Below are 24372 nucleotides of genomic sequence, written 5' to 3' on the forward strand. Positions count from 1 at the left end.
CAGGGATTGAACAGGACAGTGTGTTTGCTCTTAACTCGATCTGAGGGTACACTCAGTTCAGCGTGACCGGTTGTTGGTTGTGTCATCCTTACCAGGAAAAATGCATTGAACGGGTATTATTCGATGGGCCTCCTGGCATTTATCTCAAGAGGGCAATGAGCAAACACTGATTTAAAGCAAAGTTCATACACTCGTTGAAAATGTTAATTAAAAAAATAAAATAAAAAATGAATGCGATTGGATGATCACTCGGATATCTTCTGAATAAAAAAATTAAACCACATTTAGAGATGCAAATTATGCGCATATTAATCGTATTGTTGTAATTCCCCCTCTCACCCCTCATATGGTACCACCACTAGACTGACCACCACTCTCTCTCTCTCCCTTTCCTTCCCTGTCTCACGTTATTCCCCCTCCTTCATCTAAAAGCTGTCATCCTGAGCGGTACTGAGTCGACGGCTCAATCCCTAAACGCCCGGATGAGAGCGGCAGGCGACATTCAGGGCAACACAGTCGCATGAGTCGACCGACTGGAAGGCAACCAGTCCAGTGGGGGACGACAGCGAGTGCAGGAATCTGAAAATTTTCGACGCAACCCACGAAGATCGCTGTGGGAAAAATTCAGACAGAGACAGAGGCGTGGAGGCGAAGAGGAGCGGCGCGTTCCCCCCTCCTCTTGCGGTGTCCTATTTCGTTGGTAAGTACATTTTGCCCATTAAAAAAAACCGCTGCACATGTGCCTTTTCCTCTTCCACGGGACTCGTGTCTCGTTTCGCCACTTTCCCTGCGCGTTTGTTGTGGTCTGCGTCCCCGCGGGCTGCGTTTAAGGAAGAAGAGGCCTGGTAAGTAGCAATATAGCGGCAAAGAGGCATGTGTGTACATTAAAATGGGCTGCAGCAGCTCACGGGCACGCTACGGTGATTCCGAATTGTACTCCTGTTACGTTGGCGGACAGCGCCGTGAACGTCACATTTTACCGTGAGTGGCAACATTTTTGTTTTATTTCTGTGCGCTCGTTCCTGTTGTTGCTGCTGATCGCACGCGACAAAACCAGTGAATGAAGCTACACGTGTGTGTGACTCCACATCTGAGAGTCACCAGCTCTTATTCACTGTCCGCTCTGAACCACCGTAGCCGGCCATGGCTTGAATTTGAGAGCTGCTTTCAGTGCCTAATAAATCATTTAGTTGTTAATCACACGCGCGCATTTCTCTCAGGGCTTTTCGTGAGCAGACCAAACGCTGAGGACAACGGTGGTCTCCACTGGGCATGCGCACTACCGCCCCCTTTGACCTATAATATTAATCAGTTGAGAGTAGTAGTAGTCTGTCCTGCACCTCTCAAAAGTGCATCGGGTCGCTTCTCCGGTTTGTTGACAGAACGATTATTGAGTGGAACTTCAGGCGAGTGAGTCGGGCAGCACAAGCAAATAAAGCAGATCCTGTTATTCACGAGCAGAAATGAATCTGTGATGGCAAGCTCTGTAGCTCAAGGCAAGCCTCATTGTCACCATGATGACTATTTTCCAAAGAGAAATATCACAGGGCTGTGGGAAGAACAACAGAATGAACTGGGCAAAACGCTACAGACTGCTTACTCAGAACAAAAATATCACAGTGTAAAAATACGCCATCACAAAATTACTGAAATGTCACGCAAGTGAAAGTAAGATAGTAAGCAAACATTATGCAAATACTCAGAGGTAGGAGTGCCAAATAAAAAGTCCCTGGTAATATATTTTGGCTAGGCTCGTTTTTTATTTATTTTTTATTTTTTTACGTGAACTATTTTAAGTGTATGTGAAAACAAATACAAGTAAATTTCAAGTACCTTAAGTTGGGCACCAAAGTGTATGCACTTAGCTATTTTCATAGTTAATAAAAAGTGCTGATTGTCATATTCTAGGCAAATCCAGTTGTCCTCTTGTCTTCTTTAACAATATTTCACTACGTTAATGATATCTGTTACTACTGCTTGCATAGGAAGTGGAAGTCACATATTACTTATGGACCCATGATGCAGTTTTCTAGTTAATCATTAGTCTGCGTGCTATGATAAGCAGTGGTGAGAAAGGGGCAAAAATATCAGGGTCTGTCACTACCTTACGTGTTTTCCATTCTCTGCTTTTTCTCCTATATGGTTTTGGTAATAAAATATTAGAGCAGTGCTTCGCACAGCAGGGGTTATAACCTGGGAGAATAAAATGCTCTGATTGCTGTGTCTATTCTAGCTTTATCGGCATTAAGACAGATATGGAAGTGCAGAATGATAAGATACGAAGATTAATGACTTCCCTGTCTTTCTACACTTTTATCCTGTTTGTAAACAAAAGCACAACCAACCTAAATGTCCCTGGAGTGAGCTAAAGTTATTTATTTATTTATTTATTTATTTATATGTTTTTCTTAACTACAGGGTGGAGAATGCTAACAAATATGGTACAGAGCAGGGAAGGGTGTTAGGTAACGGTTTGGCTTGGTACTTGCTGTTCAGGGCGTTTGCACCCATGTGGTAATAATGAAATGGTAGTAGAATTTGTTTGCTTCTCTTTACACCATCCGGCCATTTTTGTGTCTTGGATTAACTTTTTTAATAACATGAACAGTAGCCAGTCTACCTAAGCTGGACTCACTGGCTTTCACGCAGTTATGCAGGGATTTTAAAACGTAAAGTCCTTACACCTTCGGCTGTGGGTAATCTGCTGCTTTAAAGCAGTCTGATTTACTGACACAGGGAACATTTCAGTTCAACTTCTGTGTTTGAGTGTCAGCTTCTTTTTTTTGTTGTACTTATTTACTTGACAGCTTTGGAGAGAAGAAAACATGTTAGTGTGGTTGGACTTCTTTTGACAAAGCTTTTATTAAAGAGTTCCACCACTATCTAATCGAGTTAAGGTGCGTTCACGGAAACATTACGGTCCACTGTGTTTATGGTTGACTGTACTTTGACCTGCCTTTTGTGAGTGTAATCTTTTTTGAGAGAAAAAAAACAATCAAACCAAAATGATTCACACTAAATTGCCAGTTCCGTGGCGACAGGGTGCAACCACAGCCTAGACCACATGCTCAATAGTCTCTCTTCTAATGGTTAACCAAATGCTCCATGACAGACACCGAGCACCTCATATTTAAGCTTTGCAGCTAAACCTTGTTTAGTAGAACTTTTGTGTGGAAATTAGCCATCAGTGGAGGAGGGCGGGGGGTGAGCCGAGTTTTTATGCATGGAAGAGGTATGTGTACATTGCGTAATGTTTTCATGTTCAACAGTACACTGAGTGAGCAGACTGGTTTTCGTGGCTGTACTTTTAAAGTACAGTTTGTCGTTTCTAAGAACTTTTTGCCCTCTGCGACTTTGCTTTTAGTTCCGGTTCAATGTTATTTTCCCCTGAGGCCTCTCGCGATTACACAAAAATATTTTCTGTCAGCAGGCAGGCTACAGCACTTCATATTATAGTCTCTCTTCATGGAGGAGACCTTCATGTGTTTTGATTGAAGGTGTGATAAAACTCTGAGATTTTTTTGTTAGATTGTTTTTTGTTTTGTTTTTTAAAGTAAAAACCAAACCTGATTTAAATTTGGCTGGTTTTCCCTTCAAGGTTCCTTCCATGTCGTAGAAATGCACGTTCAGATTGCTCCTGTTTTGTTAGGATCGCTCACTTGAAGTCCCACTCTGCCCACTTGCAGGGATATTCACAGGATGTGAGTAAACTGTGTCAAAACAACATTTCTAATCATTTCATTTCATTGGGGAAGCTAGGTGCCGTCAAAGGAAGCCAAAGCAGAGGAATTGTGCCAAAAAAAGCCTAATGGTATGTGATAAAGTTAAGGCTGTTTGGACTGAATGTTCTCTGTCCGATGCCTCAGTGCGTCACAGGTTAATCGGTACTGACAGTCCAACCCTGGTGGATACATTCGCAGTAGAAAAAGACTTGTGTGTTCTTTTACCTTGGATACTTTGAGTATCCTTCTACTAATGTTTGGCCACCAACTGGTGACCCAATTCTTGTCACTAATGATGACATTTTATATTAAATTTGGGTCAGAGTGACACAACATTTGAGATTTTGTTTTATGTACATATTTGAGGTCAACAGTGACCCTACAGGGAATGATTTAAGTGTCGTGGCAGCTCTGGTAGTTATGCAGGGCTGCACAAGGAGGCATTGTTGAAGGGGATAAGCACTAAATTTGAATCAAGTGGGGTTTTTAAAAAATTTTAGGTGAAGTCTTATCTTGTTGAAATAGTGACTGCTTTTCAGATGCACAATGATCTTGGTTAATATACAAATTGCTGCAGAGTTGTCACTGTTGTGCTGACAGCTTGTTTCAGCTCCAACAGTTACTTTTAAGTGTTCAGAATAGCAAAATCCTCATATTTTACATGTCATTAACAATTACTTTGTGGAAAAACATCTACTAAATAACAATAAATGTCTTAACTGGGACATTTTAAGACTCGTCAGTGTCCTCTGGTTGACAAAATGTCATAAGGAGTGTTTCCAAGAACCTCACCCTATGATTAGCAATATTACAGCTGGAGTACAACTAAAGCAAAAATATTTTTTTTGAATTATTAATTAATCTACAGGTTATTTTCCCAAGAAATGTTTTTGCTCATATGTATTGCAGAGGATAGTGAATCAGAATTTTGCAGGGCCTCCAGTGGCACATTGTTAATAGCAGCCTGAAACCAAGCAGTTTTTATTATTTTATGATGATGTCAAAGAAGACAAAGGAAACAACTTTAAATTAAAATTCTTAAACAAATAATCTAACCCCAATTTTTGGGAATTATAATTTCTTATTACTAGAATAAAATAAAGCTGTACCGTGTTAATATTGTATACATTGATGGCAGTTACACACAGCTATCAGAATTCTGAATTATCTCAGATTTAATTTGGATTTTCTTACATAAAAAGACTAAATTAGTTTGACCTTGTCTGTCAACATGACCTGGAATAAAAGACAATGATAGGAAAAGGTGCTCGCCTCCTTTCAGTTATGGCTGCCCACCGTGCAGTCCGGCCCTTCTGCCAGTGGGTGTGTCTGCGTCGCTGTGGGAAGAAGGGCAGTTGGCACCGGGGCTGGCAGCTTCACAGTCAGAGAACAGTCTGTCTTTCTGATCAGCCCACCTCGCCCTCCGAGCACAATCACCCTGTTATGTCTGAACCCTCCTTCGCCATGGCAACATCACATGATACCACTGAAAGAGCGAGAATCTTCATGCTGTGTGTGTGTGTGTGTGTGTGTATGCGTGTGCTACATGCCTGCTTATGCCAGTATTGCTTAATCCATGTTATTGCTGAAAACCTGGTTAAGCATATCATCAATCACGTGTCTTCTTATTTTGTTAGCTAAGGTCACAACATGCATAGGACAGAAGATGACGGAAAGGTTTGCATGCAAGTGTTTTAAGAGGACACAGAGCAAAACACACTTAGGGGAATCTGCTAGCTATCAGTGATAGAGAAAGAAGACAAAAACAGATCGAGCAAACTTCAAATTTGCCTTTTTTTAATTGTTTAATTTAAGCTGTGCCTTAGGGTCAGGGGGCCATTAAAGCTTGGGATAATAACCCAAACCATTTCAGCTCTTGGACTATTTTACAACCATCAGTTCGGTTTTACCTCAGTACTTAACCAGATTTTAACTATCAGGACGCAAAATACTTGAGGCTGCAATTATACGTTTAAATATTTGTGGCTAGTACACATGTATATGTATGCAGCTGGTTTCAGGGAACTTCTGTCTCCTGCCAAGTTTAGAGCCATAATGCTCATCTATCCGCCTTTACTGCTGTCATGTAGACCTTCATTCTTAGAAACCATAAGTTAACCTTAATAGCTCTTAATGCTGAAATTTTTTTTCCGAGAACTCGTAACACGACGATTGTGGTATTTTTGAAGGTTTCCTCGGTCTTCTTCACAAATATCAGCATTTACTGACTCACTTCTTTAATCGTGCTGCCAGCCGTAGGTTTCCTGTTAGTTTTCCTGTTTTGGTTTCTTTAAAGCTGGAATCTCTTGTTTAAATTGTTAAGGCTGGTGCTTACAAGAAGTTATTGCCTCCTGAACCTTTAGATTCTTCCCATGAGAAATGTAAGCCATTCCATCAAACAACAAAACAATTAGCCATATATTACACTCTGGTATTTTACGATAGCTGTATCATTTTCTCAGTCCTGTTGTGTGCTTTTTTGGCCCTGTTTGTGCACTCCACTCTGCCCATAAGAGCGGTTTTGTAGTCTTTCTGGTGGCCTTCTGTAAGCGGCAGGGTCTGTATCAAAGCGGCGTCACACAGAGCTTCTCTTGTTCGGATGTTGGCCTTGTGTTAACTATGCTGATGGCATAGCATGACAGGCTTACTGCTAAACTGTGAGGCCTTGCGGTTCTATTTATGGAAAGTATGCATTTTTCTCTTCTTTTCGCTCATGTATGTTTCTCAGGAGCACAGTGGGGCTTGCTTGACATTAATGTGAAATCATTTCGCCACTAAGCCCGGAGGCCAGTTTGAAATTTTGGAAAATGTTTGTTGGCACAGCGCTTAGGGAAATCTATTTTTGTTATTTTGGGGTAATGTGTCTGTGACAAATTGGGTAAAATTATTGAGAATTGGCAGATTTATGTTGGTTGCACAATTTTATTTTAAATAATTTATATTTTATTGCAGATTGTATTTGATTTAAACAGGTCACCTCTTATGGTAGCGTATCGCAGTTTTCTCCATTTTACTCTGCTGTGTGGCGAAATGTGTAAGAGGTCTCAGATATGAATGAGAAACGTGTACATGTCCTGGTTATTGCTGTTGTGTCTATAATGTTGCCACTTATTTGTATTTGACTGTACGAATGAGGCAGGGCTCCATGTAAGGTTGAGCAGCTGGCAGACTGGTTACTGCATACGCTCATGTGACACGGCTATTTCTAGCCAAATCATTCCTTCTCCCTGTTGCCTCCAGCAAGTGCAAGAGCAAGTGGTGGATACGTGACACCTCAGGAAGCCGTGAGGTTAGAAGGTGGGGGCAGTCGTCATAGTCCAGTGGTATCTATCCAGAGGCCACTTTGTGGGATGGGGATAAGCTAGGTAGGACATGACTTGATGGCCAATTGAATGTCTTCAGTAGAAGACTGAAGTAAAGGTATGTGGTCGGAACAGGTTGAGACTGTTGCCACAAAGTTGTAATTTGTCAGACAGTGTTTGCACATGTCACTGGGCACGCTGGAAATAAACACATGAATTGTTGGTTGACACACATCTAACGTTCTTGTTGGGAAGATGTAAAGATATAAGATGATTGATCAGTTCTGCTGCTTACTTAAAAAACCTTTCAGAATCTAAGTCTGTTTGTTGTTCAGTGTCATTTCTCAACTTCAGTGCCACTTGGATAGGTTGTGGTATTGAATGTGATGTCTTAATAGATGCTTCATCATTTCTTTCTTTCTGTGCTAACATTGCTGTCTTTCACAGACAGCAATATTAGATTCAATATTTACATTTAATAGCTGGATTCTCATAAGCTTAGACCTAATCCATTAACAATACATGGGGCATTGGTTTGGAAGCCACCATGTTGCTATCTTGAATACAGTAGCCATGGTAAAGCGCCAAATGAGGCTTTATGTACGTGGCTAGAGACCGGCCACATAAGTAGTACCTTATGAGTTACTATAAATTTAAATCTCAAAAATCAATCTTTCAAACTATATATGACTGTAACATTTGTACAAAAGATTTGTGTTTCTCATTATGTCATTCTCCTCCTCCACTGCTCTCTCTTTTACCTCATGTCCACTTCATTCTATTCTTTCTCACCTCTAGCCTCATTTCCTGAACTGAAGCCAAGGCTCTAATACATGAAAACATACATAAACATGCTTATTTATTCCCGATATTTTTGTAATTACTTATTGTCAGCAGATAAGATGTGACCCTCCTCTCTCTCGATAGCTGACAGCCAGCTAAACACAAACAGCTGGTTATAAACTAACATCATGCCAGCTAAGGTTAGGGTCAAGTGTCCTAACAATCACACTTTCCCTCTGATAAACAGTTTGATTAGATTCCCAATGAAGATGAAATCAAACGATGTTGAATCAACTTCAAAGAAAGTTTCACTAATGCCAGCTAACAGTAGCTAACAGTAGCTAACAATAGCTAACAGTAGCTAACAATAGCTAACAGTAGCTTAAAGGGGCAAAAAAAGGCAGCTCTTATGGACACAAAAGTTCAGGATAACTTCCACAGTTCACCTTGGTATCATTGTCATCGGACAGAAGTAAACTTCATTGACTCGTATTGGGCTCCTTTCATAAGGTTTTGCAGCCTCCTCCAGCATAAATAGACCTGTACGCCTAGCATATTTACAGCTGAGGTAAACAGCAGACTGACGGTCACACTGAGATGAATGGTGGCCAGAGTTGTTTATTCTAATTATGCACTTGAATTGTAAGATGTTAGAAAATAGAACTCAGTTGATTCCGATCAGTCAACTGACATCTATTAATGATATTTTGCACATTGTACCATTAAGATTTGCTGTCATCTTGTGATTCCCGTTTATGTTTTGCATTTAATTCACGTGATGGTAAATGCAAAATTTCCTGTGTTTGCTCATGCCAAGAACTGGTACAGTATAGAAAACAATGAGAATTTGTGTGAGTTAACTGGAATCTCAAGCTGCATGTTGCAACTCTAGTATTGACAAAAATTATCAACAAATCCCAAATTTTAATCATATTTTTATCCAGTCATTTTACTCAATGATTTGTTCCACGGTAAGCACCAATTTACTGCCATATGCATAATTTTTAAGTCTAAAATAGTACCGAGGGAGTACTGTTGTGATCACATATAATTTCACTGAATCATACCATTAAGCTCTCACAAGCTGAGACTACCTATTACAATGTTAGGTGGCATTTTGTACACTTTACGGACGAATTAATCAGAGTATTCAAACGGAGTGGAGGATATGATTGTTGGTCTAATACAAGTCTGTTATTTTTAATAATGGTTAGTTGTATAATTGGGTCTTCTTTAGATGTGTGACAGAAACAAGAGATAATTTTGGAACAGAGTGTGGGCACAGAATACACTCCTATTGTGAAGTAAACCTGATATCAGTCCAGTAAACCAGCGGTCTCCAACCTTTTTTGCGCCACGGACCGGTTTATGCCCGACAATATTTTCACGGACCGGCCTTTAAGGTGTCGCGGATAAATACAACAAAATAAAACTAGTACCGGTACCGAAAAAAAGAAAAAAGAAGAAACCGAGTTAACAATAAACGATAACAAAATAACGCTGAAAACCGATAAAAACCGTGAAAACCATACATTTCACACCCGAGCCTCAACTCTCGCGGCCCGGTACCAAACGACTCAAGGACCGGTACTGGTCCGAGGCCCGGGGGTTGGGGACCGCTGCAGTAAACTACAGGAGGTTAGGATTAAATGTGATTGAACAACTCGGAGGGTTCCCTATACTGAACAGGTGATGACATCTTCATAATGTTTATCACATTCCAGCCCTGCCCTCGGTATACAGCAAGTAACCGTTATGGCCAGCAGCCTACTAATACTTAGAAGGCTTACCCAGCTCCAGTCTGAACTGTAGTCAACAAACCTGTCTACATAATCTTTACACATAAACACGGCATCTTTCAGAATACTGTATATGATATTAGAAAATGTTTACTAGGTGTCTAGGGCCGTGTATAATCTGTAAAACCTGTAAAACAGAGTTTTCACATCTTGCGCAATAGAATCGTGTCTTATTGAGCTTAAGTTCAGGAGTTTTAAAGTACATTTTGAGCTTAAGAATATTTGATTTTGATAAAAGACAGGGTTATATTTTTTTTCCTAAAAGCTGGTAGGCAACTTTTTAAGGAATAGACCACTGATACAAATGTCTGAATGTCAGAGTTAAACTTGCAAACACATCAAAGCATGGCTGTGAGATCAGCTCCGTTAAAGCCCTCTTTTTGAGTCCTGCTGGCTTTTGGGAGATGTTTGCTTAAACAGTTAATGGGAAATGGGACTTATCAGCACTTTGGCGTTCTTACTTGGACAATTTTATAACCTAATTATATTTGTTCAGTCAAGTGTATAGTCAAGAGGACTTTTGTTTAACTGAAATCCCTGATTCAGAAGCATGGTAAGTTGCCATTGAAGCTAGTAGTTGAAAAACTTACTCAAAGTATTTAAAATTCTCCTACTCAAGAAAACTGAGAGTAGAGGGGGGATGGGGGGGGGGGGGGGGGGGGGGGGTTGGGGATTTCAGCTTCATTGCACCCCCTACTGGTTGGGCAAGATGATGTTCTGATCTGGAGCCATGGATGGAAAAGTCTTGAAGAAATGAGTTATACCAACAAGATTAGAGGTGACCCAGGCAGAGCTGCCCTCCTCCCCATCCTACCCTCCATCACCGAAACACCAGCAGACCACTTGTCACAACGGCTTTCCTTCAGCACCAGGCATGCTGTAACAGCATTCACACACAGAGAAAGTAGCGCATGTCACACACAGCCTCCAAGGATGCTGCCCCCAAAAATATCACTTCCTGGAGTGTGCACGGCAGCTGTATCAAAATATTGTGTGAAATATTCTGACAAGGCTGCGCATATCAGGACAGATAAATAATTTGCACATTTGTGTAGAGAATTGTTATCAGTTTTGATTGCAGGTTCTTCATTTAGTCCGAACGCTAGGACACTTGTATTGAGCACCTGGGTGTGACCTTAGCTTGCCCCACAAATGCAAAATTGAACACACCTCCTTAAAGTTGAAAAGTGCATTGTGTCTGTGTGTGGACGCCATGTGCCATGAATGTGCGGTGCAGCTTGAATATGTGATAACACTGGCCATACTGTGTTTACTGTGTAATTTTCAGATTAAGCCATTTGTTCTTTCACAGACGTAGCAACGTAGACCAACATCTCCTGCCATGCAGTGCTCTGTTGACAGTCCTGGATTCGTGATTGTGATTTTGTTTATGCACGCATTTGTTCACTGGCAGCGGCCTGCCTGTGGACTGTTCCGTCTCTGTTGTCATCAATCATTCCAGGAGATAAACAGAGTATTTGTAGTTCAGAAACGTCTGAGTCTGGAGCTGCTGTGTCCTCAGCTCCCCTTAACTAAGACAATTGAGATTCAGTGCAGTCACTAATATATCGCCATGGTTTTAGTGAGGATACACTTAATTTATGTATTTTAAAAACAGAAAACGAAAAATTCAGACATAAATAAAGAAAGCTGATTTTGATAAATCTGACTGCAAATTCACGACTGATGATGGACTGACCTTTTTTCTCTAATTTAGCATTTGTTTTCCTGTCTGCAAACTTAAGTTACGTCCTCAGTTAGCTTTTTTCCTCTTAGTTTATAAAAATACAGTTGTTTTTTTTTTTTTTTTAAACCCCTTGATGCGATTAAAGCCTGCTGCTGAAGTTGTCATGTGAAAATCCCCTCCCTGTTGTAAACAGTCTAAGTACCATTACTGCAACTCATTCTTAGGACAAAGACATTACCCATGGCTAATGCTAACTACACATTGTTGAGCATTACTCTCAGTTTTCAGAATAACAGCAATGGGGTAATACACCAATTCACTGACTTGCAGATGTAATCTGTCAGGCCTCGTGCCTTTTCTTCGATTGTGTGTAAGCCGTGTACGCTTGGGTCGACATGTAGTTAATTACACTGTGTGGCTGTACATGCATCTATGCAGAGGCCTGGCATTCCTGTAAAGTGGTGCCAAAGTACAGGACCCCACGTACCCCTGCCACCGCTACGTCTGTCACTACGTGCGCGCAGCAGCAGGCCTAATCAAAGCACTTCTGTAATAGTGTTAGCTGTGTCATGTGCTGGAAGCCAGGATTAAGAGCAAGAGGGCACGGCCACTAGATGCAGCTTAGGAGGAGCCATTCTCTTTCATTCTCTTTTTGCTCTGTCTCTCTCTCTCTGGCTTTGTCTTATACTTACGTTTAACCTCACATGCGGTGGCTGCAGCCATCCAAGGTCACTGAAGTGTGTTATACTACAAATACTATAGATTTAACGTGAAACAAAACAAAGCGCTTTCATAATCCTTTTGCTAAAAAAAAAAGTACCCACAGCTTAAAGTATCTGCACATACACGTACTGTTTATGTATCCAATAGTGTCCTCCTTTAACCTTTCTACCACACACTGTTCCACTGGCGGGACACTAGCACCACATAGAACGTTCCCGAACAGCTAGCACTACCAAAAACATCACAAATAGGAGCATGTTAGGTGAATCATTTTGTTGTTCTTGTGTTCTACACATATGTTCTCATACTTTTTATTAGGATACAGAGAAAGTAAGAGAAATTCAAACATAAACGGTAAACAAAATTGGAGGGAAAAATCATTCTCCCCTCCCAAGCAAAGAGCTTTATAGTGAATATTGTTCTGGATCCTGTGGCACTCAGGACCACGAAATCCTATGTCAGCATTTGCTTAAAAGGCCTCATATTTGTCTTTTCGCATTACATAACAATCCCAGAGGTTTTAGATCTCCACTTTGGAGACCATTTGAAGTTTCATGGGTCACTTGGCAGCTTTAGTGTAGACAAAATACTGAGGCGACAACATGCTTTATTCCCACTGGTGTAAACATGGACCAAAACATAATTTAATCATGTTGGTATGTCTCATTTTTCACTGGACTCTTTCGCCATTTTTGCCCTACATTTCCAGCACTCACTTATACCGGCACCCACTTTGTCCCAGTAACACAGTTTAATACCACAGAACATGCCAGCAGTAGATTACCAGTCTCAGCGGTCAAGAAAAAAGTAGGTAGGCTGGAGGTCCTGGCAGTGCTATGTGAGTACAGAGCCAGATCAAAATTGTTCTGCTTCCACATCTAAAAAGAGGAGAGGGTGGCAGGGGGTCGGCACAGGAGTGAAGAAGGAAGCAAGGACAGGGCTGAAGGGGATTTGTTTTTTTGCTTTTGGGTACCTATGCTGATTCGTGGAAAAGAACTGGAGCTGTTCGGACAAAACTAAGTACGGAAGGGAGGGAGCAAGGAGGGGAAACCGGAGAAAGGGTCAGGGGTAAGATGACTCCTACACTGAGGAACATGGACACAGATGGCAGAAAGTGAAAAAAGCCAGACTGCAGCCTCAAAAAAGGCCCCAAATAGTTGGTAGGTACCAAGCCTAATTGTGTCAGTCACATGATATGAGGGCTTGCCTGAATAACTGGCCCTCTTATTGTTAGTAATAAATTGTTGGCTCTTTTTTTTCCTTCTTTGTGGCACTGTTTGATTGGTCTACTAAGATCCCACTTGTGTGCATGGGTTATTCTCAGAGGTGACTAATAGTTTCTGCTTGCCTAAAAGCATTATTCTGAGCACTCCATCCTTTGTGAGCTGCTATTTTAGCCTTGGTGGTTTTTGTGCATTGGGTACATGGGTTATTGTGTGTGTCCTTGGCTTTAAAGTCCCAAATTTATGAACTTCAAGTATAGAAAGTATAATTATTGAAGTTATTGTGACGTTTTCTAGTTTTTTTTATGCATTCAGTCAGTATTTCCTTTAAATACACTGATTTTATTGATCTAAGTTAATTTCCTTATTTGGATGCCTTAGAAACCTCAACAAGGGCGAGCAGTGTTAGGTTCTGTGCAGTGTGTCTGGCTGTTATTTAAAACAGTCATACAGACGCTTAAATAGGGATGAGTCGCTTTACTTGGTTTGCCATTTCTCAGTAAGGGTGTCAAACCCATGCATAGTCTCCACTGAAACCAGAGAGAGCTGACCTTAAGAGTATTTAAACCTAAGCCTTACACAACATTGAAAGCCACAGGGGGGCTCAATTGTTTGCTCTTGCACCAGAGCTCGGTTTAGCATTGATAAAGGCTTGGATATTTGTTAGGTGCATTAGAATGTCATTTTAAAACTGTTTCGAAGATAATTGCTGTCTGAGGGTTAGCCAGAGGTAATTAAGCGGCAAAAGCTTTCATAGCACAGATGCAAATCCAACGGTAACAGGGGCCTTATTAGAGACTGTGATGAAAATTTTGTTTCTTTCTCCTCTGATAGTCCAGGAAATGTATTCGATACTTTTGGGGTAATTGGTCTGAGAGTCTCAGTACTACCACACTGAGTAATAGTTGTCCAGGCTTTTGTTGTGTCCATACATAGCAGACAACTTGGCAAAGAACGCAAATTGTATCTTTAGGTACTCTGTTACTACCAGTCAGTCACAAAAACACAAAATTTGTTCCAATTTCTTTAGACGAATCTATGAAAAATGCAAAAGATAGCAAAGACTTGACACAGGACCTGGCAGGTGTATCTGACTCTTCAGTTGCTCCATCTGGTGTTCACTGAAGCCTCTTCAGAAAATGGTCTTGGTGGAAGGGTCGCTATCAAGAAGGCATCCCTAAAGAAGGGAGAGAAAAGGTTGAGGTATCCCAAATTATGCAAGAACAAGACTGAAAATCAGTGGTGACAGGTCTTTCCAATGCGGCTCCAACAACATTCTCAAACAATGTTGTTGGAGATCTTGTCAAAATTTATGTTATGTACACATGAAAGTACCGTCAGATTTCGATCCAACATGCAATAGCATGTGAAAAGCATCTGATTGACAGCAGCTTTATTTTCCAGCATGACAATGATCCCAAACACCCTTCCTTTGCAGTAAAGCACACCTGGATAGAAAAACACACAATGGTGCACTTTTAGCCATGGACTGGCCTCACCAGAGCTTGAACCTCTACATTTTTGAAGCACTGTGGGATCTTTTAAAGTCCTTCAAGAAGACTGGAGAACTATTAATGAAGACTAGTTTAACCCTTTAAAACCGGTCCGAGCGGGCACGCTCCGTTTTGCGTAACTATTTTTAAATCTCTGTAGAACTGGAACCACTTAAGGTAGCGCAATATTTTTTTTTGCATATGAAACCGGAGGAGTTGTACTTACATGTTATGCCATTAGCTTGTCCTAAGTCATGGTTTCCTTCCACATATAGCTTTGCAAAAATTGCATATAAAGCACTGGCAGCAACAAAAACATAATATATTCCACGCTTTGCCGATCCGATCAGCTGTTCATAACACTTCCTAGGTTGGAATAGACACCAGCGCGAACTACTGTATGTCCGCCATTACCTGCCCGAAGTGACGTCATCTTCGTGGAAAAAGTAGTTTTTTGCCTTCCGGGCCTTATAAGCCTTTGCTGGTGTTTTTAAAAGTCATGTTTGACTTTTCTGAATAGTTTCTGGGATGCTTAGGACTCAAATTGCACTGCTGGAAATAGTTTATTGTGATGCACATGCAGTTTTTTTTTGCAAATTTGCATTACAATATTTATTTTAGTTTTTCCTGCAGTATATAAAAATTGGTGTTTCTCAAAAATGAATTTTGTATTTACAGTTTTTAGGAATAAACCTCTTAAATTTCTCTAAATATATATATATATATATATATATATATATATATATATATATATATATATATATATATATATATATATATATATATATATATATAAAAAAACGATTTTCAATTTTTTTTTTTGCAGTTTATTGCACTTTTTTGCAATTTATGTAGTTTCTATTGATTTAATGCATACATATTATTAAAATTTGGGCTATAATGGTTGTATTGATGTATAGCAACTTGAAATGCTCCCAAAAATGGCACTACAGCATGTAAAAATATAAAGATAAGCTCTGGCGGACTTGGTTCTATGGTAGGTCTTAAAGGGCTAAGAAAGCCTGCCTTGGAAAGTTCAGACAGTGTCAAGGGATAATGTTAGTCATACTTAATATTAACTTTCAAGGTTGATAGAATTGTAGAAACTCTGTTTTTGTCTTATTTATTGTATTTCTATGTATGTTTGGACATGTTTCAATAATTCACTGCACCTGTTTCCAATTTTCCTGGCAAAATATAGAGGAACGAAGGGGGACTAAAGACCTTTGCACAGAACTGTATGTTCCTATTTACACCTGGTATTAAAATACACCTTGAGATATCAGATTACAGTGGAAAGTGCTAAATAAGTGTAAATGACCACCCTGACTCATTTCAGCGCATGAAGTCCAAACACTTGCTGAAGTTGTCGCATATGACTACCTGGTGTATAAACTACAAATGCATCGTCAACATGGACATAAGAAGAAAAGATGTCCCGAGAAAGGACATGGTGGTCCTTCATCTTGTCCTCTACCCTTTTTGCAACCTGTGAATGACTTTGCCCTGTCATTCTCCTCATACATGTATATTGGTCCTTGAAACATTGTGCTAGCACTCGCTAAAATATAATCTGTTTCTTCACTGGTGACAGATGCATGTAACAATGGTGCACTGGACCCTTTGACATTAATGAGATCCAAACACAAGTGGCACAGGTTTAAATGACGATGTGCCTCTGCTGTCCACTTGTGATCCAGTCACCCCGTACATATTTTAAAACCAAGTGCAAAAAGAGGTCTGTCAGACCTCTTTAGCATGCACCTCATCTCTGCTCGATGGTTGTGGGTTGAGACTACAGCCATTAGCTAGAGGATAGGCCGCCCAATGTTCAGAAAATGTTCCTGGTTGCATTGCGGGAAACCTAAATACCAAAGTTTGACATTGAAGAAATGTGTGGAGAATCTTTGGTTCTGCTGTAAGAATTTTGGCACTTTAAAAAAAAGACTTATCAGCATTTAAAATGGCTCTATGTGCTAAATCGTTGGAGTAATCTTTTTGTGGTACATTTTGCAGCGGATATCCACATTCAATTGAGGTTAAAGGTTAACTCTGAGGGATTTATTACTATTGACTTTTTGTTGTTCGTGGCAACGCTGTGTTAATGTCACAAAATCCATTCATGAGTCATCTTTGCTGTGTGTTGAATGCCCCATAAAAGCAGTCCCCCTTTCAACAAAATACTTTTACTGTAACCGAGTTTTAACCAACGCAGCTGCATTAATGCATCTTTAACTTATATTTGAAACGATGATAGGAACTCGATGCTGTCAGGTTTTATGTAATAGTGAAATAAAGAGAAAATGAACATATTTTTAGAAACAAAGTTAAGAGGGGATTTTATTTCAAAGCAGTCTATCTTGAGACTTTAGTCATTGTGCAGAGATAGCAGAATCTCTACAAAAGTAAATCTAGCAAAAATCTCTACTGGAGACTATTTATTTAGCTGTGTGCTCGCATAAATTTTTGACAGATTGCCTGTGTGTTTCCATCAGAAGCAATCTGAAGAGTTATTCACTTCTTAACAACCGGACTTAGTGCTGCAATGCGGGGAGAAAATAAATAGACTTAGTGAGAGGATTTATGAAAGTGTGTGTGTGTGTGTGTGTCTGGTGAACCTTTTGAAGATGGTGCTGAGAGCGACATGCGCTGTTGTTGTCATTCTTAAGCGACCCCCCTCCTGCCCATCGACGCTGACTGATCATAGGACTGTAGCATGTGTGTGTGTATGTGTGCGTGTTTGGGTTCTAAGAGACAGCGCCTCCCTGCTGCGAAGTACAGAGTCAGAGGCAGCAGGTGCAGCTGACGCAGATTGGCTTTTAGCAGGCAGGGCCAGTTTGGGGGACAGAAAGGGAGAGAATGAGCTGAGAGGCGATAGAAGAGAAAGCTCAAACAAATACAACATCAGACCTTTGAACAGAACTGGATAGATGAGGTCACCGTGTTTTTAGCCCTTGGACAGTATGTGAGGAGGAAGGGAACAGGACCCAGAGTGTGCTGTGGAGGCATCTGACTTATTCTTGGCTTCAATGGCGCATGTGAGTAATGATTTAAAAAAACAAAGAAAAAAATCCACACAAAAGATTTTGTGAAGGTTAAAAGAGAAACTTTTTAGGAAGCAGGTAGTTTATTGTCGAGCCAAATCTCCAATAAGTTTAGAACAAAAACCTTGCTGGTCGTAGCCAATTAGAGTTTGTTTCCCTGTAAAATCATCTCAAGTATAGGATTTTTCTTGCCATTCTTCTTGTTTAATTATCAGTGACGTGTTGAGGAACTGCTGAAGAGATGCGAACTCTGCGGCTTTGCATTTAGTCGCCTACATCAGCTCTGGCCTGGGCTCTTCATTGTGTCGACGAGAGCCCCTATCTCTGCCCGCACAAGTCAAGTGACATAAAGACGCACTGTTCGGCGTGTCTTTGAAAGGAACAATTGTGGCAGAGAGAGAAAGGCAGAGAAAGTGATGGGTGGGCTCCAGCCAAATAATGGTGCTGAAATGCTGTGCGCTCTTGTGTGATAGGCTTCTGTATTACAAAGAAAAGTAGTCCTGTCTTAGTTCATTTCATTATACTGATTATTCTGCAATAACAACCGCTAGAGATGACAGTGTGCGTTCATCTGTGCATCGTTTTCTAGTATGTGTGTATAATAATAATATTATTATTATTATTATTATTATTATATGAATCGGTCTGCTACTTGCGTTGGGATCAGAGTGATGAAGGAGAGGGAAGTGCTCTGAATGCCCTTCATCTGTCTGAATGCTTTTCCCTGGCTGTAAAACACATCCACGCAGGTTCAGCTCCTCTTCTTCTCCCCCCCCCCCCATTGCTGGCTGTCCTCCTCCACAGACATTGGCCGCCTCCCCCCTGTCTGTCCATCCTCTCTGCACTCAGATAACCAGTCAGTGGTACACCTCTTCTTCTACGACATTTGTCATTGGTTGATGTGTGCTGTGAATGCAGATAAATTCCTTTAAGAGGCAGTCTAGACTCAGCTGGCTGTGCTGCTCGCTCTCTCTCTCTCTTTATCTCCCTCGCTCTTGGTGGTTAGCTCGCGCCGTCCTCTCTCCTGCAACACCACCACAACCTGCCGATTCCTCAGTAAACCTCTTCTGCTCCTTCTCTTCCCCTCTCCTCGTTCATCATCAGTTTTCTTCCCGTCTCTCTGCGTAATTTTATTTCTGATCAATCACTCGCCACTCTATTTCCCAGTCTGTTTTCTTTTCCATACTGCCATTTCCCTCTGTCCCCCTCTACCTCCCCTCAAAAAATACATTTCGTCTTTGACGTTTATTCATTTCCACCACTGTCCCATCTCCTCTTGATGTGAAGTGTCATGAAGGTGAGTGGTGCTGTTTTAAAGGATTTGATCTTTCTGTACTTGGCTTCCTGTTTCTCATAGTTTTGTGTTATTAAATATAATCTCTCTCCGTCTCTTAACTTACTGAGCCATCTGGTAGATGCGAGCATCCGGTGTCCTTGAAGGCACTGCAGTTGCGTATGCTTCAGGTATAACAATTAGCCGGCTAGTAGGATGCTGCTGTGAGTCATCATCTTGACACTAGATGTATGTTCTAGTTCTGTTTCTTTCAGCATGTGCCTAGACAGGATGAGAGGAAGGGGAGGGGGCTGAATCAGTGTGAGGATAGAGGAGCCGCGTGTCAATGCAGACTGTAGCTCGTGACACAGTGTTTTGCACCAGCTGTGGCTGTGGTGCATTGGCATCTCCGGCGGATTAATGATCACTGTTCAGCAGTGATAACAAACAGTTAAACTAATCACTGGAAGTAGTTTGCACAGAGGCTTCGTGTTACAGTCCATGGCACACAACACGTGCGGCTAGGGGCCGATGCTGTAACAGGTGAAACGCTCTAGTAGTGTTACAGGTTAGCTGGCAGTCTCTGCATTTTTTGGGGTCAATAAAAAGTCTAAAAATCAATATTTTATTAAACAGCTATCATCCATATGTTTATAAGAATGTATCAGATGTGTGAAGGAGTACAGTTTTGGCTACAGATGGCAGCTATTGAATAGAAACCCACTGTACACCTGCAAATGTAAGATTAGGTGTCAAGAATTGATAGAGGCCAAGAAGTGGAGCGAAGCGAGAGTGAATTGGCATCTAGCCTCCCCAAGAATGATGCTGCTGCTCTGTAATTGCTGGACTGGTTTAAAAAAAACATTCCAGAAAAAAACATTTTCAGGTTTAAATGTTTCTACTTTGCTTAATTTCTTCTGCACAGACAACACGAAGACCCACTTTAGCCTTGTTTGCCCATGTTGTGTCATTTCTGAGTTTGTGCATGTGTGTCTGTGTCAGTGCTCTCATTATGGATACTGTTTGGCAACCCACATCCACAGGAAGAAAATGAGTCTGCCAGAAATAATCCTCAAGAGCAGGTTGCTTTACGGAGTCACTTTCCAGTGTTTTTATTTAGGGTTGCTTTCTTAGGTACTCTTGGCGCACCGTTGCTGTGCAAGGCCGTGGTTTGCTCTTTGGGAACAATTACACAGTCGCTCAAAGATAAAACCTCAAACTGTTAGCGGACAAACAAGGAAGGCCCACAATTTACAAGCAGATTGTGGAAATAAAGGTTAAACAGACGATTGAAATGCAGAACTGGTGGTGTTTATAATAAGATGTGGAGTGTGGGGTTTATTTTTTTAAAGAACATTTTACCTTGATATTTAAAAATTCTATTAATTTCCAATTTTCCATGTTCAGGAGGAACTGCCGGTTCATCTCCTTGGACTGACCCTGGATCCAGAAAAATATCTGAGCTCTTATTAGTTTGTGATGTATTTTTGAAAATTAAGGCAGTGTCTCCAGATGTACCAATGTCCTTGTTATTTCAGTTTCATTTATTCTTCAAGCGTATGAAAGTGTTGCAGGGGTTAGCACTGTAGCTAACTGTTCAGTTCATTTCCACCATCAGGGCAGGGTCTTTGTGTGGGGAGTTTTTCTGTGTTTGTGTGGGTTCTCTGGCTTTAGTTAGTGGAGTTAGGTTAATTGGTAATTCTAAATTGCCCTTAGGTAAATGTGAGTGTGGGTGACCATAAACTAGGCTTAAGTATGGCCATGTACCAACTGGAAACATTTTGATGCAAAAAATTATAAAATTTCAACAGACAAAACAAACAAAATGAAGGTATTATACATATGATATAGGGCTGTGCGATATGACCAAAATCTCATATCCCGATATAAGAATTCTATCGTCCGATAACGATATAAATCACAAAAATGTAACATTTTCTGTAAATTCTGTGAATCTCGGGCAGCTCGACTTGCGGGAAGTGTTTCCAGCTGCGCGTCATGTAGCTGCAGTCGAGTGTTTTAACCGATGCATGAAACGATACACTTTTAGACATAAGTTGTAAAGGCCGCCGTTTTCTTTGCGTATTTATTACACGGCGTGCTGCGGGGAAAAGCCTGTTCTAACGTTTGAGTCTAAGGTTTCTTTTTTAGCACCTGGCGGCTCTTTTTTACTTCTCATCCTTAAATAATCTGCTCTTTCACGTGATTCAGTTTATTTTGAAAAGTCTCAACAGGATCTTGAGCTTTATTGTGAAAGGTTTATGTGGAACATAAACAAGCAGACACGCGATGCTGTTACCGTAGTTGTTGCTAATCACAACCATAAAAACAGGGCTTGTCAAATAAAATATAAGAGAAAGAGAGAACTTTAAGAAATTAATATAGCCACTACAGTGACCATCAAAACCATGAAAAAATATTGCCGTAAACAGTTTATTTTGCGACACCACGAAACAAACGATAGCGTAAAATGAAACGATAGACTGTTTTATATTGTCATCGGATATATATCGTTATATCGAACAGCCCTAATATGATACAACATCCTTTGTGGAAATGGTGCCTGTTAATCGACTCTTCATACTCATCTGAAACTATTCAGGGCCACTGTATCCAGAATTTTCCCTTATAATTCCAGCATTTCTCAGGCACATTAATCGTGACCTGAATATTGCTCTTGCTCTTAAAAAGTCTATCAAAGTCACCTCAGTCATCCCTGGTGGTCTCAGGATCAGCACCTTGGAGAGTGGCAGCGGCACAGTTTTTAAAGGTTGTAAATGATTCACCTGAGCTGTGTTGGAAACGGGATGCTTCATTTCGGCAGATAAAATCACATCATATGAATATGAGCTGGACTTCCAAGTTTTTTTGTTTTTTTTTAACCGACTCAGTGTTTTTACCGAAATGGCACCTATGCATTAGTTTCCTTAACAAAGCGGGTCAGACTCCTTCCTGTGTGCACCTTATCTCAAACATTTCTTCTAAGTTGTTTGAACAGTTATGTGATTTCCTCTCTCTGCTGCCAATTTTCAAATTAAATTTTGTATGCTACTGTTTCATCACCTGATTACTTCCCTGCATCCCAACGACCTGCAAAATAGAAACATCACGGAGTTCATTCTTATCCAGGTAGCAAAAAGCAATTGCAATTACATTTGCAGTGCATCAATTTGCATTGTGGTTCTGCTCCGTCCTTGCTTCTATTTTATTCTGCTAACACTGAGCGCATCTTTTACATGAATTATTCATTGATTGTTACAAGTGAATTACAGAAGGGCCGCTCTTGGTAAATGGCAATAAAATGGAAAGATAATAGGTTGTATGACACACCATGCAACGGTTCTTATTTTGCTTTCAGGCAAAAACTGTAAAGATTCATTCTGAAGGTCATGTAGCCAGACAGTCCATTTAGCTTGAATCACACACATGAATATGAAACTGAATCTCTTTGCTAAATGGCTGGATCCAAATCAGTGCATACTCCAGGTCGTGGTAGGATTATTGAGTTGTGTTCAAGGACGTGGGGTCATCTGTGAAAAAGCGTGATCGTTCCTGCCCCGCGTCTCAGATGTTCTCAAAGTTCAGTGCAGATTTCGCTGCCGTCAGATGTCACCAGTGAGAAATCAGACATGGAGAGCAGCAGGCAGGTGTTTGTTCTGGAAATGCGGTCATTTTTAGCAGGCGTTGTCACGGACATCACAAAGTGTCGTTGTTTTTAGATTTTATATACACAGCTAGGAGTGGCTGTGAGTGAACTTCAGTCTAAGGGTCGGTCATGTTGAGTTTCTTTTTTTAGAACGTACTCAATAAAATTATGACCAGCTGACCTAGAGATCACACCCGCGCTCAAATCACTTTCTTATCTTTCTTCCATGTCACCCTAAGGCACAGGACGTTCAGTCTGCTTTTGCTGCAGATGTGTTTGGCTGCACATCTCTTCTGAGCATTGCCTGGTTCTGTGTGTTGCTGGACGCTCGTGTTTGACTGTGGTGTGTGATGTGGTCGTCTTGTGGCAGCAGTGCTCCCCGGAATAAACATTTACACAGTCTCTTGTTAGTCCTTCAGACTTTGCCAGAGTCAATACATTGACTGCAGAAAACATTTTTAGAGAGCGCTACTCAATGGCATGAAACAAGCCGCCACACATGGATTCTTTAACTTATTCAATAAAGATTCGGTGAGAAATCAGTTTAGGGTAGCTTTTCATATTGGTGCGGCCTTTATTAAACTGCCTTTTATTATGAATTGACATAATTACAAGCAGCAGATATGAGTCGGGAAGCAATTAAGTAATCAGAGATAAAATCATGCCCCGCCTTATATTGTCTTTTTTATCGTTCATCATTAATTTTCATTCGTTATGGCGATGGACACAAGTTCACGAGCTTGGTTTCTTTAACTTTTTAATTCATTCAATTCAGTTTTATTTATACAGCGCCAAATCACAACAACAGTCACTTCAAGGCACTTTATATTGTAAGGTAGATCCTACAATAATACATAAAAATTTGGCCAAGAGGCACTGAACTTGTGCTCAGATGTGTTTCTCTCACTGGAGAGGATTTCACCTCGGGGGTCAGTACATCATCAAGTCATTGTTTACTCATTCTGTTTGAGATTTGGCAGCGTCTGAGCTCTCCTCACCTTCACTTCTGTGATTTTACTGTGAGAAAACCAAGAAATGCGTCCACTTATTTTTCAAATCAGCAGCAACGTAATCATTTTTAGTGTCACTAATGGATCCCTATTCCAGGAGGTCTTGATCAAAAGACAAATTATCATGTTTTTATGTGTTTGTTGTGGTTCTGCAAAGGATAAAGGCTAAGAGTGCGTGACACCGACTGTTCCAGATGGAGTTCTCGGTTGGGAGGAGGGAGCCATAACTGGCCACAGGCTATTTAGAAAGGAGCTGCTTGCCCCCCACGCGAGGAGAATGCAGTCGGTTTATGCCAAGAGCTGTTTACATTTAATGCTTCCCCATAAAAGAACCCCACCCCCCTTCCCACTGGTTTAACCATAGAAGGAAGTAGGCTGTCATTGGTCCCCATGAAGATACAAACTTAAAAACCCAAGCAAAGTCATTTGCGGCATAGATGCCTCTTAAAGACCACTGGAGGCTTCGTAGTAGGTGGCCTCATCATCTGATTTTAAAGCATGTCACTGTTGTTGTTGTGTTGTGTGTAAGCCTTGGGGAACAGTGGTGAGGTTTTAGTGGATGCGATCTGCTTTTAAACAGGTAAACATGGTAAATGGCCTGTATTTGTATAGCGCTTTTCTAGTCCCTAAGGACCCCAAAGCGCTTTACACAACCTGTCATCCACCC

General features: G+C 40.8%; 1 protein-coding gene across 7 annotated transcripts in view; it reads left to right on the plus strand.

Moving 5' to 3' along the window:
* The first annotated feature begins 342 nt into the window (after nt 1-342).
* slc20a2 (solute carrier family 20 member 2) overlaps nt 343-24372 on the plus strand; it is a 41245-nt gene continuing 17215 nt past the window's right edge. Inside the window, exon 1 of one of the 7 annotated variants that reach the window (XM_026187362.1) lies at nt 343-700. The gene's annotated coding sequence lies outside the window, so the exon portion shown is untranslated. The other 6 variants (XM_026187356.1, XM_026187357.1, XM_026187361.1 and 3 more) reach the window with 6 other exon arrangements.

The sequence above is a fragment of the Astatotilapia calliptera genome, chromosome 12, assembly GCF_900246225.1.
Source record: "Astatotilapia calliptera chromosome 12, fAstCal1.2, whole genome shotgun sequence".
NCBI classification, from domain to species: Eukaryota; Metazoa; Chordata; class Actinopteri; order Cichliformes; family Cichlidae; genus Astatotilapia; species Astatotilapia calliptera.